Genomic DNA, 18,750 nt, shown 5'->3' with positions numbered 1-18,750 from the left:
AGACACAGAGAGAGATGAGGCCATGGAGGGATTTGAAAACAAGGGTGAGAATTGATTGGGAGTGAATACAAGTCTCGGAGCACAGGGATCATAGGGGAAAGGAACTGGCTGTGAATTAAGACATGGGTAGCAGACTTTTGGATGGCTTTAAGTTTACAGAGGTAGAATGTGGGAGAGCAGCCAGGTGTGTAATGGAATTGTCGAATCGGGAGGTGACGATGGTAAATTGCCTTAGTATCTAAAAAGGTTAGCTGTGGTTATGGGGATAGGTGGAGGTGTGGGCTTAGTTAGGGTGCTCTTTCCAAGAGCCAGTGCCGATTGGATGGGCCTAATGGCCTCCTTCTGCACTGTAAATTCTATGAGGTCAGAAGCTCATATTCGATCAGTATGAAACCAAATTTACAAAGAGACTGGCTTGAGGGCAGGTAGAAGTCAAAAGAATTTGAACCGTGACGTCACAGCCTGCAGGTAAGGGACTGGCTGGTGACTGGTAAGTAGTTTTTATTTTATTTTTCCTCATGTATTATTGTGCGGGGCGCAGAGGTTGCTGAGTGAGTGCTTGCTGAGAAGGGGAGTGAATAACAGGTAAGCTCTTTCTTTCTTTTTCTTTTTTTTAATCGAGAGGGGATGGCAGGGAAGGTAGTGCAATGTTCCTCCTGCAGAATGTTTGAGGTGAGGGACACCGTCAGTGTCCCTGCTGATTTCATCTGTGGGAAGTGCACCCATCTCCAGCTCCTCAGAAACCGCGTTAGGGAACTGGAGATGGAGCTGGATGATTGGGAGGCAGAGGTGGTCATAGATAGAAACTTCACGGATGTAGTTACTCAGAAGAATCAAGATAGATGGGTGATGGTGAAAGGGGCTGGGAGGAAGCAGTCAGTACAGGGATCCCCTGTGGTCGTTCCCCTTCGTAACAAGTATACCGCTTTGGATACTGTTGGGGGTGACAACTTACCAGGGGTAAGCCATGGGGTACTGGTCTCTGGCACAGAGGCTCAGAAGGGCAGGGGGGAGAGGAGTAGAGCATTAGTCATTGGAGACTCCATAGTTAGGGGCATAGATAGGCGATTCTGTGGGAACGAGAGAGACTCACGGTTGGTGTGTTGCCTCCCAGGTGCCAGGGTCCGCGATGTCTCGGATCGTGTTTTCGGGATCCTTAAGGGGGAGGGGGAGCAGCCCCAAATCGTGGTCCACATAGGTACCAACGACATAGGTAGGGATAGGGATGTAAGGCAGGAATTCAGGGAGCTAGGGTGGAAACTTAGATCTAGGACAAACAGAGTTATTATCTCTGTGTTGTTACCTGTGCCACGTGATAGCGAGATGAGGAATAGGGAGAGAGAGGAGTTGAACACGTGGCTACAGGGTTGGTGCAGGAGGGAGGGTTTCAGATTTCTGGATAATTGGGGCTCATTCTAGGGTCGGTGGGACCTCTTCAAACGGGATGGTCTCCACCTAGACCAGAGGGGTACCAATATCCTGGGGGGGAAATTTGCTAATGCTCTTCGGGAGGGTTTAAACTACTTCAGCAGGGGCTTGGGAACCTGAATTGTAGCTCCAGTATACAGGAGGTTGAGAGTAGTGAGGTCATGAGTAAGGTTTCAAAGTTGCAGGAAGGTGGTTTAAAGTGTGTCTTCTTCAATGCGAGGAGCATCCGGGATAAGGTGGGTGAACTTGCGGCATGGGTTGGTACCTGGGACTTCGATGTTGTGGCTATTTTGGAGACATGGATAGAGCAGGGACAGGAATGGTTGTTGCAGGTGCCGTGGTTTAGATATTTCAGGAAGCTCAGGGAAGGTGGTAAAAGAGGGGGAGGGGTGGCATTGTTAGTCAAGGACAGTATTACGGTGGCAGAAAGGACGTTTGATGAGGACTAGTCTACTGAGGTAGTATGGGCTGAGGTTAGAAACAGGAAAGGAGCCCACTTCTGGTTGCGGCGATGCACTGCTAAGCCGCACGTTTCGGCAGCTCACGTTCTAACGGACTTTTGGGCTCTTTTTGGGAGCCCCAACGGAATTTTTTTGGACCAAACCCAGTCTGGGGTGATGAAGTAAGGAGTCCCCCTGGTGTGTATGGAAAGGATCGGTGGTAGTGGCCAGATTGCGTAGGATCCGTTGGAGCAGCGGCAGAGAAGAGAAGGAAGAAGCAAGATGGTGGCGGATGGAGCCCAGACGACATGGGACCCGGACCAGCAGGAATTCCTCCGACGGTGTGTGGAGGAATTAAAGAAGGAGGTGCTGGCGCCGATGTTATTGGCAATCGAAGGGCTAAAAGAAACGCAAAATGCCCAGGTGATAAAGCTCCGTGGGGTGAAGGCGAAGGCAGCGGAGAACGAGGATGAGATTCTGGGCCTAGCGGTAAAAATGGAGACGCACGAGGCGCTACATAAGAGGTGTATCGAAAGGCTCGAAGTCCTGGAGAACAGCTCAAGGAGAAAGATCCTCCGGATTCTGGGTCTCCCCGAGAGAGTAGAGGGAGCTGACGTTGGGGCTTATGTGAGCACGATGCTCCATTCGCTAATGGGAGCTGAGGCCCCCTCGGGCCCCCTAGAGGTGAAAGGGGCTCACCGGGTCCTTGCGAGGAGACCAAAGGCTGGAGAACCACCAAGGGCGATAGTGGTGAGATTTCACCGCTTCACCGACAGAGAGGCTGTTTTGAGCTGGGCCAAGAAGGTACGGAGTAGCAGGTGGGAGAATGCAGTGATACGAGTGTATCAGGACTGGAGCGCGGAGGTGGCGAGTAGGAGGGCGAGTTTTAATCGGGCCAAGGTGGTACTTCACAAGAAGAAAATAAAGTTTGGGATGCTGCAGCCGGTGCGATTGTGGGTCACGCACCAAGATAGACACTACTACTTTGAAACGTCGGACGAGGCATGGACCTTCATCCAAGAAGAGAAATTGGACCTAAACTGAGGGACTGATGCTGTGGGGGAGATGATGATGTTGATGTACAGAAATGTAAATTGGGGAATGGGAGGTTCACAGTATCGGGAAGACAGACGGGGTTTTTTTTTTTCTTGACGGGGGGACACTGAGAAATGTGGGCGCCGGTGGAAAAATGGACTGAGGTGGGGGATGGGGAATGGGGGAGCTGTGCCATAGGGGGCGGGGCCGATCCAGGAAAGCGCGTTTTTTTTCCCCCGCGCTAGGGAGATGATGGCGGGAAGGTAGGCGCAAGGAGGATGAGAGTCCCACACACGGGGGGGGTCAAGGAGAGAGCGGGGGAAGCCGGGGTCAGTTGGAGTCAGCTGACTTTCGGAAGCATCATGGGGGGAGTAACCATGCTAGATGGGGATCTAGCGGGGAGGGGGGAGGGGGGGTCAACTGGGTTGCTGCTGCTGGGAGCGAGAGGGAGCTGGCAAGGGAAGAGGTGGTCAGGACGGGAGTGCGCCGCCTGACGGACGGGTGGGTGCGCGGGACCTGGACGTGGGACTGGCCTAGAATAGCGGATGGCTAGTCGGCGGGGGTGGGTGTGGGGGGGTGGGTGGGGGGGTGGCCCAATCCGGCTGATCACGTGGAATGTGAGAGGCCTAAATGGGCCAATTAGAGGGGCCCGAGTGTTCGCGCACTTAAAAAGACTGAAGGCAGATGTGGTCATGCTTCAGGAGACGCATCTGAAGGTGGCGGATCAGGTTAGGTTAAGGAAAGGATGGGTGGGACAGGTGTTCCACTCAGGGTTGGACGCAAAAAATAGGGGGGTGGCGATATTGGTGGGGAAACGGGTGTCGTTCAAGGCTAGGAATATAGTGGTGGATAACGGGGGTAGATACGTGATGGTGAGTGGTAGATTGCTGGGAAAGGAGGTCGTGCTGGTAAATGTATATGCCCCGAACTGGGATGACGCGGGATTTATGAAGCGGATGCTGGGATGTATCCCTGACCTGCAGGTGGGAAGCCTGGTAATGGGGGGGGATTTCAAAACTGTGCTGGATCCAGGGCTAGACCGGTCTAGATCCAGGACCGGAAGGAGTCCGGCAGCAGCCAAGGTGCTTAGGGGGTTCATGGAGCAAATGGGGGGAGTGGATCCGTGGAGATTTGCTAGGCCGTTGGCCAAAGAGTTGTCCTTTTTCTCCCATGTCCACAAGGTATACTCCCGAATAGATTTCTTTGTTTTGAGCAGGGCACTGATTTCGAAGGTGGCAGGAACGGAGTATTCGGCCATAGCCATTTCAGACCATGCCCCGCACTGGGTGGATCTGGAATTACGAGAGGAGAGGGAGCAGCGCCCACTCTGGCGACTGGATGTGGGATTATTGGCGGATGAGGGGGTCTGTGGAAGAGTGCGGGGATGTATTGAGAGGGACCTGGAGGCCAATGATGATGGTGAGATCCAGGTGGGGGTAGTATGGGAAGCGCTGAAGGTGGTGGTTAGGGAAGAGTTGATCTCCATTAGGGCTTTCAAGGAGAAAAAAAGAGGGCAAAGAAAGGGAGATATTAGTGGGGGAGATTTTGAGGGTGGATAAAAGATATGCGGAGGCCCCGGATGAAGGACCGTATAGAGAGAGGTGAAGACTTCAGATGGAGTTTGACCTGCTGACCACAGGAAAGGCAGAGGCACAGTGGAGGAAGGCACAGGGGATGAGATACGAATATGGGGAAAAGGCGAGCCGGCTGCTGGCCCACCAACTTCGCAAGAGGAAATTAAGACCATAAGACATAGGAGCGGAAGTAAGGCCATTCGGCCCATCGAGTCCACTCCACCATTCAATCATGGCTGATTTTAACTCCATTTACCCGCTCTCTCTCCATAGCCCTTAATTCCTCGAGAAATCAAGAATTTATCAACTTCTGTCTTAAAGACACTCAACGTCCCGGCCTCCACCGCCCTCTGTTGCAATGAATTCCACAGACCCAGCACTCTCTGGCTGAAGAAATTTCTCCTCATCTCTGTTCTAAAGTGACTCCCTTTTATTCTAAGGCTGTGCCCCCGGGTCCTAGTCTCCCCTGCTAATGGAAACAACTTCCCTACATCCACCCTATCTAAGCCATTCATTATCAATTGGGGGAGTTAGGGATGAAACGGGAACTACGGAGCGGAGAGCAGGGAAGGTAAATGAGGTGTTTAAGACCTTTTATGAGAGGCTATATAGGTCCCAACCCCCGGAGGGAAAAGAGGGAATGCAACAGTTTCTGGACCAACTAAGGTTCCCGAGGGTGGAGGAGCAGGAGGTGGCAGGTCTGGGGGCGCCAATTGAGGTGACTATAGGGCTGGGGAACATGCAGGCAGGGAAGGCCCCGGGACCAGACGGGTTCCCGGTGGAATTTTACAGGAAATATGTGGACTTGTTGGCCCCGCTGCTGGCGAGAACCTTTAACGAGGCCAGAGAAGGGGGTCTCTACCCCCGACAATGTCGGAGGCAACGATATCACTAATCCTGAAGCGGGATAAAGATCAGCTGCAGTGAGGGTCACATAGGCCTATCTCACTCCTGAATGTAGACGCCAAGCTGCTGGCAAAAGTGCTGGCGACGAGGATAGAGGATTGTGTCCCGGAGGTGGTGCATGAAGACCAGACAGGGTTTGTAAAGGGGAGACAACTGAATGTCAACGTGCGACGGCTGTTGGGGGTGATAATGATGCCCCCAGCGGAGGGGGAGGCAGAGATAATGGTGGCGATGGATGCTGAGAAGGCATTCGATAGGGTAGAGTGCGAGTATCTATGGGAGGTGTTGAGGAGGTTTGGGTTCGGAGAGGGGTTTGTCAGTTGGGTCAGACTCCTATATGGGGCCCCAGTGGCAAGTGTAGTCACAAACCGGCAAAGATTGGAATATTTTCGGTTACATAGGGGAACAAGGCAGGGGTGCCCTCTGTCCCCATTACTGTTCGCGTTGGCAATTGAACCACTGGCCATAGCGTTGAGAGACTCTAAGAAATGGAGGGGGGTGGTTAGAGGGGGAGAGGAACATCAAGTGTCACTCTGCGCAGATGACCTACTGCTATATGTGGCGGATCCTGTAGAGGGGATGACAGAGGTTATGCAGATATTGAGGGAGTTTGGAGATCTTTCGGGATATAGGCTAAATATGGGGAAGAGTGAGCTTTTCGTAATACACCCTGGGGATCAGGGAAGAGGAATAGACGCCCTGCCGTTAAGGAGAGTGGAAAGGAGCTTCCGATATTTTGGGATTCAGGTAGGTAGGAGCTGGGGAACTCTACACAAACTCAATCTGACGGGGCTGGTGGAGCAGATGGAGGAGGATTTCAAGAGGTGGGATATGCTGCCGCTCTCACTGGCGGGCAGAGTGCAGGCGGTAAAAATGATGGTCCTCCCAAGGTTTCTTTTTGTGTTTCAATGTATCCCCATTCTGATCACGAAGGCCTTTTTCAAGAAAATAGACAGGAGCGTTATGAGTTTCGTGTGGGCAGGGAAGACCCCGAGGGTAAGGAGGGGGTTCCTGCAGCGTAGCAGGGACAGAGGGGGACTGGCGTTGCCGAATCTGGACGACTACTACTGGAGATGAGAGACGAGGGGGAGGCGCTGGTAGAGGAGCTGAAGGGAAAAGAGCTGGGGGAGGAGATTGAGGAGGGGCTGTGGGCTGATGCCCTAAGTAGGGTAAATTCCTCGTCCTCGTGTGCCAGGCTTAGCCTGATACAATTCAAGGTTCTACACAGAGTACATATGACGGGAGCAAGACTGAGCAGGTTCTTCAGAGTGGAGGACAGGTGTGGGAGGTGCTTGGGAAGCCAGGCGAATCACACACACATGTTCTGGTCATGTCCGGCACTGGATGAGTACTGGAGGGGAGTGGCAAAGGTGATCTCAAAGGTGGTGAAGGTCCGGGTCAAGCTAGGCTGGGGGTTAGCTATATTTGGGGTAGCGGAAGAGCCGGGAGTGCAGGAGGCGAAAGAGGCCGATATTCTGGCCTTTGCGTCCCTGATAGCCCGGCGAAGGATCCTACTTATGTGGAAGGAAGCGAAACCCCCCGGCGTGGAGGCCTGGATAAACGATATGGCAGGGTTCATAAAACTGGAACTAATGACATTTGCGCTGAGAGGATCGGCTCAGGGGTTCTCCAGGCGGTGGTAACCATTCCTCGACTATCTCGCGGAACGTTAAGGGAAAATAGATCGTCAGCAGCAGCAGCCCGGGGGGGGGGGGGGGGGGGGAGGGAGGAGCACTATTTTTTGTTACTTTGTTAGTTCACTATTTTATTTAAATAATGTTATTAATCAGCTATTGTGTTATTTTTATGTTGATTTGTAAAGTGGAAAAATTCTGTTTGAAAACTTTAAAATATATATTTTTAAAAATTAAAATTAAAAATAGGTACACGCAGGTTGATGCGTACCCTCTCCCCCGCATATCCGACATGGTCAATCGGATTGCACAGTTCAAGGTCTTTTCCACCATGGACCTCAAGTCCGCATACCACCAGCTCCCCATCCACCCGAGTGACCGCAAGTACACGGCCTTCGAGGCAAACGGGCGGCTCTACCACTTCTTAAGGGTCCCATTCGGCGTCACGAACGGGGTCTCGGTCTTCCAACGGGAGGTGGACTGAATGGTTGATCAGCACGGGTTGTGGGCCAAGTTCCCATACCTCAATAATGTAACCATCTGCGGCCATGACCAGCAGGACCACGACGCCAACCTCCGCAAATTCCTCCAGACCGCTTATGCCCTGAACCTCACCGATAATGAGGAAAAATGCATTTAGCACCAACTGTCTGGCCGTCCTGGGATACGTAGTGCGTAATGGAGTGATAGGCTCCGACCCCGAACGCATGCGCCCCCTTATGGAATTTCCCCTTCCCCACTGCTCCAAAGCCCTGAAACGCTGCCTGGGCTTCTTTTCGTATTACGCCCAGTGGGTTCCCCAGTACGCAGACAAGGCCCGCCCATTAATACAGTCCACTACCTTCCCCCTGTCGGCAGAGGCCCGCCAGGCCTTCAGCCGCATCAAAGCGGATATCGCAAAGGCCACGATGCACGCAATCGACGAGTCCCTCCCCTTCCAGGTCGAGTGCGACGCATCCGATGTAGCTCTGGCGGCCACTCTCAACCAAGCAGGCAGACCCGTGGCCTTTTTCTCCCGGACCCTCCACGCCTCAGAAATCCGCCACTCCTCAGTGGAAAAGGAAGCCCAAGCCATAGTGGAAGCTGTGCGACATTGGAGGCATTACCTGGCCAGCAGGAGATTCACTCTCCTCACTGACGGTAGTCTTTATGTTCGATAATGCACAGCGGGGCAAAATCAAGAATGACAAGATCTTGAGGTGGATGATTGAGCTCTCCACCTATAACTATGAGATCTTGTATCGTCCCGGAAAGCTGAACGAGCCGTCCGATGCCCTATCCCGCGGCACATGTGCCAACAGACAAGCAGACCGCCTCCAAGCCCTCCACGAGGACCTCTGCCACCCGGGGGTCACTCGATTCTACCAGTTCGTGAAGTCCCGCAACCTCCCCTACTCGGTCGAGGAGGTCCGTACAGCCACCAGGAACTGCCAAATCTGCGCAGAGTGCAAACAGCATTTTTTCAGGCCAGATAGAGCGCACCTGATAAAGGCTTCCCGTCCCTTTGAATGCCTCAGTTTGGATTTCAAAGGCCCCCTCCCCTCCACCGACCGCAATGCATACTTCCGGAACATGGTGGACGAGTACTCCCGTTTCCCCTTCGCCATCCCCTGCCCCGACATGACAGCGGCCACAGTCATTAAAGTCCTTGGCACCATCTTTACAGTGTTCAGTTTCCCCGCGTACATCTATAGTGCTATAGTGACAGGGGGTCCTCCTTCATGAGTGACGAGCTGCGTCAGTTCCTGCTCAGCAAGGGCATGGCCTCGAACAGGATCAGCTACAACCCCCGGGGGAACGGTCTGGTAGAGAGGGAGAACGGTACGGTCTGGAATACCGTCCTACTGGCCCTACGGTCCAGAAATCTCCCAGTTTCCCGGTGGCAGGAAGTCCTCCCGGATGCCCTCCACTCCATCCGGTCGCTGCTGGTACCACCACTAACCAAACGCCTCACGAGCGCCTCCTCGTCTTCCCTAGGAAGTCCTCCTCCGGAACGTCGCTGCCGACCTGGCTGGCAGCCCCAGGACCCACCTTGCTCCGAAAACATGTGCGGGCGCACAAATCGGACCCAATGGTCGAAAGGGTTCACCTCCACGCAAACCCTCAGTACGCCTACGTGGCGTACCCAGACGGCCGACAGGACACGGTCTCCCTACGGGACCTGGCGCCCGCCGGAAACACACACACACTCCCAACACCGATCACCCCCTCCCTGCCACGGGCGCACCCCACAACCGCTCCCTTCCCGGGTGGATCGGTCCTCCTCCCGTGCCCGCCCAGGCGTAAATAAACAGGGACGAACAGCGCACCGCTCCCAAAGACAACAGTGCCCGAGCCAGCACCTGCACCACCACCAGGGCTGAGGCGATCGACAAGGACGACCGGGGCACCCGCTCGACTTGTGGAATCCGCGTGACACAAGAAGAAAAGGAAAACGAACTTGTAAATAATTCTGACAACCTGTACATAGTTAACTGTTGGGCTAAATGCATAGCCACTGTACAAAATCAGTTCCAGGACCAGCCTTGTAAACCCCTACCACCATGCGAACCACCACCCCGCCGGGTTCTTTTTTAATAAGGGGTGAATGTGGTGGTATGTATTAGGGGTAGTATGGTACCTGTGAAGCCGAGAGGCTATTGGCTGACAGGTCCCGGGTCCTGGTCGGATCTGCCGCCTGCTGGCTCCGCCCTGAAGGCAGAGTATAAGAGCTCGAGTTCTCCCAGCAGCTGCATTCTGTAACTGAGCTGCTGGGGAACAAGTCTTGCTTAATAAAGCTTCGATTGATTTAATCTCTTCTCGACTTGAGTGAGTAATTGTTGCGCTACCATTGTGACTGTCACACAAAGACATTTTCGGTCTGAAAACTTAAACCAGCTGTTTTACATTCAATCAGGAACATCACAGTTTTACACCAATCGTTGAATTGACAGCACATTTCCAGCATTCACCATTGTTCTTCCTGACTCTAAACACAGTTGTAAAGGAGCTTCTGTTCCATGTTTAGCACCTCTGAGATATGGGAGAGCGGTTGGGACACATTTCTTACACGCCTCAGGATTAACCCACACGGGGACTTTGCTGTCAGTGAAGAGAGATGAGAAAGACCAATGTGTTATTTGTCCCTCTCAGGGTGCAGGTGGGGTAGTCCAAACTTCTCCTTCAGCGCCCCTAAGCTCGCAAACGTCCCATCGATGAACAGGTCCCCCATTCTTCTAATCCCTGCCTGATGCCAGCTCTGAAACCCCCCGTCCATCCTTCCTGGGACAAACCGATGGTTATCTCTGATCGGGGACCACACCGAGACTGCCATCGCTCCCCTATGTCGTCTCCACTGGCCCCAGATCTTTAGCGTTGTGGCCACCACCGGACTCGTGGTGTACCTTGTCGGCGAGAGCGGCAGCGGCGCCGTCACCAGCGCCCCCAGGCTCATTCCTTTGCAGGATGCCATCTCCAACCTCTTCCATGCCGCCCCTTCTCCCTCCATCACCCACTTACGGATCATCGCCATGTTGGCTGCCCAGTAGTAGCCACCCAGATTCGGCAACACCAGCCCTCCTCTATCTCGACTACGCTCCAGGAACCCCCTCCTTACCCTCAGGGTCTTACTCGCCCACACACAACCCATAATGCTCCTGCCTACCCTCTTAAAAAAGGCCTTGGTGATCACAATTGGAAGGCATTGGAATATAAAAAGAAACCTCGGGAGGGTCACCATTTTAATCGACTGTACCCTGCCCGCTAGCGAGAGTGGCAACATGTCCCACCGTTTAAAGTCCTCCTCCATCTGGATTGGATTGGATTTGTTTATTGTCACGTGTACCGAGGTACAGTGAAAAGTATTTTTCTGCGAGCAGCTCAACAGATCATTAAGTACATGAGAAGAAAAGGAAATAAAAGAAAATACATAATAGGGCAACACAACATATACAATGTAACACAACATATACAATGTACCCCTGCCTCATCCCTCGATACAGCCCGTCAAATTAAGTTTGTGCAGGGTCCCCCAGCTCCTAGCTACCTGGATCCCCAAGTATCGAAAGCTCCTTTCCGCCCTCCTCAACGGTAGGTCATCTATCCCTCTTCCCTTATCCCCCAGATGCACCACAAAGAGCTCACTCTTCCCTACATTAAGCTTGTAGCCCGAGAAGTCCCCAAATTCCCTTAGGATCTGCATGACCTCCACCATCCCCTCCACTGGATCCGCCACATACAGCAACAGGTCGTCTGCGTACAGTGACATTCGATGCTCCTCTCCCCCTCGAACCACCCCCCTCCATTTCCTAGACTCCCTTAATGCCATGGCCAAAGGTTCAATTGCTAATGCAAACAACAGGGGGGACAGGGGGCACCCCAACTCGTCCCTCGATACAGCCGAAAATACTCAGACCTCCACCGATTCGTAACCACACTCGCCACCGGGGTTCTATATAGGAGCTTAACCCAACTGATAAACCCCTCCCCAAACCCAAACCTCCGCAACACTTCCCAGAGATACTCCCACTCTACTCGGTCAAAGGCCTTTTCCGCGTCCATAGCTGCCACTATCTCTGCCTCTCCCTCCACCGTTGGCATCATTATCACGTTTAGGAGCCTTCGCACATTGGTATTTAGCTGCCTGCCCTTTACAAATCCCGTCTGGTCCTCGAGAATCACCCCCGGGACACAGTCCTCAATCCTCGTAGCCAACACTTTTGCCAGCAACTTAGCATCTACGTTGAGGAGCGAGATCGGCCTATACGACCCTCATTGCAGTGGGTCCTTATCCCGCTTCAGGATCAAAGAGATTGTCGCCTGCGGGAACAGATCTTTACCAGATGGAAGTTTTAAAAAGGATAGAGAGTGATGAAGGTTCACATTTCACAGCAGAGGTAAGGCAACAGCTCTGTTTTCTTGTGGGTGTGAAAAGACATTACCACATCCCCTACTAACCAGTAACTAAGTAAAGTCACCATTGCCCAGATAACAATCGGCTACTGTCCCCTTTGAGGGGGAGAGCTGACTGGTGGTGATTTAACCTGAGGATCACCACACCTCAGGCGAGGGGCAAGGTTGATAATGTGGTCGGTTTAGCTCAGTTGGCAAGATGGCTGGTTCGTGCTGCACAGTGAGCCCAACAGCGCGGATTCAATTCCTGTATCAGCCAAGGTTATTCATAAAGGCCGACCATCTCAACCTTGCCCCTCAGCTGAAAGGTGGTGATCCTCAGGTTAAATCACCACCAGTCAGCTCTCATCTGGGACTATGGTGACTTTACCAACCAGAATCTTGTCAGATGGTTGGGAACTTTATTCACTCTCAAGAAACACTGACAAAAGCTGTCATGAAGGGAGCTGATGGTCTGGTCAAGGGCAATGACTTGGTCACTTCCCTGCCTTGCGTCTTAAAGACCATTCACTCCCCTCCACTTCACTCCCTCGCTCACAGACCATTTCAGCTCATAAGTGATTGGTCAATCCAGTTCCCACCAGGGTCCCACTCCCCATTGCTACTCGACAAAGCTATGGCCAGTTCTCGCAGAACCTCCAACAAACCGACATCTTCCCTGCTAAAGACAATGGAGAAGATCGATGCTGACTATTTAGCACCTCCAGGGAGAACCACAATTGCTCAATGAGACATTAAATAATGTTAAATTCACTCATAAAAGTAGTGGGGTTGGGAGCCCAATTGGGAAGGACCATATGATGTTATTGATTAATTGGAAGAAACAACTCTTATATTACCAAATTGGAAATGAGGGAAGGAAACAAAATATCTGTGTTCCCATGGAGATCAGTGTAAACAGTACAAAATGAATTTTCATTTTTCATTTTCATTTCATGAAGCGGTCAGATGGAGAACAAACGCGATTTTTGATTTTTCCAACAGGGACACGATGTGGTCAGGCATCATGCTCTTGGACTGTGTCCAGGCTGAAGTTCTGTTCCTGCTGTATGATCCTCCTCCAGATTGTCCTTTCTGAGTTCCAGGCAGGTGGTGTTCAACACTCAGGTGGGAAAGACAAAAATCTACAACAATGAGCTTGAAACAAAGTTGATGAATTTAATATGTAACCAGAACATTAAACTTCAATTCAATTATTATTCGTAGAAATAAATACCAACTGTCAGAATGAACATGGTTCAGTCCTGGCTGTGATTAACAACAGCAATAACAGCAGAATCCAACCTCTGTCATCACTTGTGAACTTGCTGGTGTCTCACCAGGTGGGATGACTGAGTGAATGCTTTCCCACACTTGGAGCAGGTAAACAACCTCTCGCCAGTGTGGACTCGCTGGTGTCTCACCAGGTGGGATGAATGGACAAATGCTTTCCCACAGTCGGAGCAGCTGAATGGCCTCTCCCCAGTGTGAACCCGCTGGTGCGCCAGCAGGTGGGCTGACTGACTGAAACCCTTCCTACAGACGGAGCAGGTGAATGGCCTCTCCCCAGTGTGAACTCTCTTATGTATTCGAAGGTCGGATGAATTGATGAACCCTTTCCCTCACATAGAGCACGAGAACGGCCTCTCCTCAGTGTGAGTGTATTGGTGTCTCAGAAGTTCAGATGACCGAATGAACCCTTTCCCACAATTGGAGCAAGGGAAAGGTCTCTCCCCTGTGTGAATGTGTCGATGGTATTCCAGCCGTGACTGGTAATTGAACCCTTTCCCACAGTCTCCACATTTCCACGGTTTCTCCGTGGCGTCAGTACTTGTGTCTCTCCAGGTTGGGTGATCAGTTGAAGCTTCGTCCACACACAGAACACGTGTACGGTTTCTCCTCGCTGTGAATGGTGTGGTGTTTTTACAGGATGTGCAACTGGTCAAAGCTCTTTTCACAGTCAGGCCACTGGAACACTCTCACTCAGTGGGGTGTGTGTGGGGTGGGGCGGGGGGGGGGGGGGGCTTTTTCAGTCACATTTATGTTTGAAATCTTATTCCTCAGACAGAATAAAGATTTTTCCTTCCACATTCAAAAGCTGATGATATTCAAGTCCTGATGAATTGAGTGATTCTGACAGATCTTGGTCATTGGTTTTTGTTTCCTGTCTGTACCTCCTCCTCTTCTGATATCCTGTAAAAAGAGGTTACATAGAATGACACAGAATAGAAACAAGCCATTCGGCCCAACTATTGCAAATATGATGCTGTTTAAGAAAGGGGCAAAGGATAGCCCAGGAAACTACAGACCTGTCAGCTTGACATCAACAGTGGGAAAACTGATGGAGGCCATAATACGGGATGAGATAAATATACACTTCGAGAAAAATAAATTAATACTAGACAGTCAACATGGCTTAGTCAAGGGCATGTCTGACAAATGTAACTGAGTTCTTTCATGAGGTGATACAGGTAGTGGATGAGGGTAGTGCCGTGGATGTTGTATATTTGGACTTTCAGAAAGCATTTAATATGGTGCCATATGGCAGGTTGGTGAGCAAATTTAAAATGGTTGGGATTGATGGGTCCTTGGCAGCATGGATTTGAATTTGGCTAAGAGATAGGAAACAGCAGGTAGGTATAGATGGGCATTTCTCAGACTGAAGTTGTTAGTGGTGCTCCCCAGGGATCAGTGTTGGGACCCTTGCTTTTTCTGATTTATATAAATGATTTAGAGGTGGGTGTTGAGGGCAAATTCTCTAAATTTGCAGATGATACTAAGCTAGGGAGAATAGTGAATTGTGATGACGCTGAGCGACTTCAGAGGGACATTGACAGATTGACCAAATAGGCAGACACCTGGCAGATGTACCTCAATGCAGAGAAATGTGAGGCAATGCACTTTGGTAGAAGAAACATGGGGAGACAATATAGGCTCAATGGTACAACTTTGAAGGGAGTACAGGAGCAGAGGGACCTTGTGGGTCAAATACATGATTCTCTGAAGGTAGCCAGGCAAGTTAAAGCAGTTGTTAAGTAGGCTTAAAGCATCCTTGGGTTTATAAATAGGAGGCATAGAGTAGAAAAGCAAAGAAGTGATGCTGCACCTCCGCAAATCACTCGTCGGACCACATTGGAGTATTGTGTTCAGTTCTGGGAACCTTATTTAAGGAAGGATGTTAAAGTTCTGGAGAGAGTGCAGAGGAGATTTACTGGAATGATACCAGGAATGAGGAATTTTAGATACAAGGAAAGATTAGAGAAATTGGGCTTGTTCTCCTTAGAGCAGAGAAGCTTAAGAGGTGACCTAATTGAAGTGTTCAAAATTCTGAACAATTTTGACAGGGTAAAGAAGGATAATCTGTTTCCACTAGTTGGTTTGTCAGTGATTAGGGGTCACAGTTTCATGATGGTCAGCAAGAGAGCTAAGACTGAGATGAGGAGAAAATTCCTCGATGGGGCAAATGGCCTCCTTCTGTGCTTTAAATAACAATAACAAAACTAGTGTCTGCTGCTGTTTAAAGGTAGGTAAAGTCCCCCTAGTCCCAGATAACCATAGGCTGCTTTCCCCTTTGATGTGAAGAGCTGGCTAGTGATTTAAGCAGAGGATCGCCACACCTCAGGCTGGTGGCAAGGTTGAGAAGGTGGGACCTTCTTGAATAAGCTCAGCGGGTACAGGAATTGAACCTGCGCTGCTGGCTTCACTCTGCATCACAAACCAAACGCCTCGCCAACTGAGCTAAACCAGCTCCCAGTTTATACTGCACACTCATCTCCCCCTATTCCAACTGCCTCAGCTCAGTCTTTCAGTTTCTCTTTCTATTCTTTTCTCTCTCATGCACTCGTCTAGTTTCCTTTTAAAAGTATTTCAGTTTTTGGCACACTATTTCCTGCAGTAGTGAGTTCCACATTCTAACCGTTCCAAGTAAACACGTCGCTCCTGGTTGGATTTATCTGCAACCATCTTGTATTTCTGGTCCCTAGCTTTGGATTCTCCCACAAATGGAAACATTCTCTCAACATCTACAAGGTCTCACTTGGCAAACTGGGCAGGAAAATAAAAACTTATGAGATCCAAGAGCAAGTTAGATATTGGATTAAAAAAATACCTCAATGACAGCAAGTGACGATTGATGGACCCTGGGTGTATTTGTGACTGGGAGATGGTGGCACAGTGTCACTGGACTAGTGGTGCACAGGCCCAGGGAGGACACATGTTTGAATGCCACCCTGGCAGAGGGTGGAATTTAAATTCAATTAATAAATCTGGAATTGAAAGCCAGGCCCTGTGTGAAAATAAAATCATTGTTGACTGTTTTAAAACCCATCACATTCACTACTGTGGTTAACTCTAAACTGTCCTCTGAAATTGTCCAGCAAGCCACACAGTTTAAGGGCAATTAGGGATGAGGAAAAAATGCTGGTCTTGCCAGTGACGCCCACATCCCAGAAAGAATAAAGTAAAGCTGTTTCCAATGAGTTTCACAGGACTCAATACCGGGTCCCTCATTCCTGCTTTGTATTATTGATTTGAACTTAAATGTAAGGACATGAATAAGAAGATTGCTGATGATACAAAAAATACTTTCCTAATAGTTGTGAGCTTTATAGTGAGGAAGAAAGTGGTAAGGAAAACAAGGCAAATGATTGCACGATAAATGACAGGGCGAGTTTGATCAGAGCTAGTTTTCTGTACACAGTACAGGAAGGATGTGATTGCACTAGAGAGAGTACAGAGGGGATTTAAAAACATGTGCCAGAAATTGAGAAAAGTTTCTCTGAATAAAGATTGGATAGGGTGGGGTTGTTTTCTTTGGAACTGAAAAGATGGAGGGGAAACCTAAATTAAATGTATAAAATTCTGAGGGATCTAAATAGATTTGATAAGGAAGGTCAAATTTCCTTTGATTGAGGGATCCATAATGAGGGGCAGCGATTTAAGGAAGAATCGGGAGGTTTAGAGCGAATTTTCTTTCCCCCAGAGGTGACAAGGCTCTATTACATACTAACTGAAAGGATAGCTGAAACATTCACAACATTTAAAAACAATTTGAATTAACGTAACTTACAAGGCTACAGACCACGAGCTGGAAATTGGGATTAGGCTGAATAGCTACTTGTTCAGCGAATACGATGCTGAATAAAATGCAACACGAACAACAAACTTTAACCAAAATTGACCTCATAACTACCACTAATAACACAGTACAAAGTCTTACAACACCAGGTTAAAGTCCAACAGGTTTGTTTCGACGTCACTAGCTTTTGGAGCGCTGCTCCTTCCTCAGGTTCATTCACCTGTGGAAGGAGCAGCGCTCCGAAAGCTAGTGACATCGAAACAAACCTGTTGGACTTTAACCTGGTGTTGTAAGATGTCTTACTGTGCTTACCCCAGTCCAACGCTGGCATCTCCACATCATGACTAATAACACAGTTAAGTGATCTGCCCATTTTAGCTGGTATAGTTGATATTCTGATGTTCGGGCCGGAAAGTGGAGCTGAGTCCACAAAAGATCAGCCATGATCTCATTGAATGGTGGAGCAGGCTCGAGGGGGCCAGATGGCCTACTCCTGCTCCTAGTTCTTATGCTCTTATATATAGTTAATATAGTTATTTAAACACACGAGTTAATTTACCTGCATACATAATAGTACAGTAGCAAATTATTTAGCTTCCCCAATGTGATCGGTGTAATTAGTCTCAAATTTAACCTGGAATGGTCATTAAAAGTTTCCCAGTCACTCTGATATCTGAAATCATTGTCCAGACAGACAGACATTTTACCTCCCACATTCGAAGGTGGATGATATTCAGGTCCTGATGAATCGAGTAACTCTGCCAGATGATGATGTGATGTTTGGTTTGAAATTCCCGTTTGTAAATCCTCCTCTTTCTAAAGGAGTTTCCAAACTAATTTCACTCTCAGCCCAGGAGAGAAATTCACAAGATTCTCTCTTCCGGCTTCCGGTTCCAGGATGGCCGCGCACGCGCACTACTGCACATGGCCACCGAGCAAGATGGGGTCGCGCAGGCGCCCTGCTTCATATCGCCTCCGAAACAGATGACAGCCGTTAACAGGGGCCGATCAGAGAGAGAAACGCTGTTGCGGACGCCCCATTCGGTGCAATAACCGGACAGTATCAAAAGTGCCGGAACCAAATGATTGCGCTGAGGACCGTAATGGAATAATGGCGCAATGGTTACCCAGTATACTGGCACAGATGACTACGCCCTATCTCCATCACAAGAGCCAGAACGCTAATACGCCAAAATACCCCGCCCCCGGAAGTCACCTTTCTGTGCGGAGCATGCGCGGTGCTGCTCCGGGCTGAGCGCAGCCGCAGTGAGAGTGAGTGCGGCTCCCAGAGGCTGAATGAGAGCCGCTGCGAGCGGGGACAATGGTGAGAACCCAAACCCCCCCAATAAGACCCATTGGTTTTATTGTCAGTCTGCAGACAGGAGCTGGAGAACCCAGGCAGAGGAGAGGGAGGGAGAAAACTGGGAGTGGAGGAAAGAAATGGTGCAGATGGTGAGATGGGTTTGGATTTCAGCCCAGGGAGGAGGGAGAGTGTGTGGGATGGGGATTTACAGCTTTGGGGAACAAGGAAGTGGAGGATTGGCCGACAGAAAACTCAAAACCAAACATTACATCGAGATCTGACAGTCACTCGATTCATCAGGTGCTGAATATCATCAGTCTTTGAAACTGAAACTGGCTAACCGATGGATGTCAAAGAGCAGTGGTGGATGGCAAATATTCAGCCTGGATCCCAGTTACCAGGGATCAGTTCTGGGTCCTCTACTGTTTGTGATTTTCATTAATGACTTGGATGAGGGAGTTGAAGGGTGGGTTAGTAAATTTGC

General features: G+C 50.1%; 1 long non-coding RNA gene across 1 annotated transcript; it reads right to left on the bottom strand.

Moving 5' to 3' along the window:
* Positions 1–13,045: 13,045 nt before the first annotated feature.
* Positions 13,046–18,153, bottom strand: LOC140418398 (uncharacterized). The gene is made up of 2 exons (XR_011945002.1): positions 17,671–18,153; positions 13,046–14,079 (listed from the first exon to the last, which is right to left on the bottom strand). It is a non-coding gene; the product is annotated as an uncharacterized lncRNA (long non-coding RNA).
* Positions 18,154–18,750: the final 597 nt, after the last annotated feature.

The sequence above is a fragment of the Scyliorhinus torazame genome, chromosome 5, assembly GCF_047496885.1.
Source record: "Scyliorhinus torazame isolate Kashiwa2021f chromosome 5, sScyTor2.1, whole genome shotgun sequence".
NCBI lineage: Eukaryota > Metazoa > Chordata > Chondrichthyes > Carcharhiniformes > Scyliorhinidae > Scyliorhinus > Scyliorhinus torazame.
Note: the sequence above shows the minus strand (reverse complement) of the source record. Positions and strands in the feature narration are given on the sequence as shown.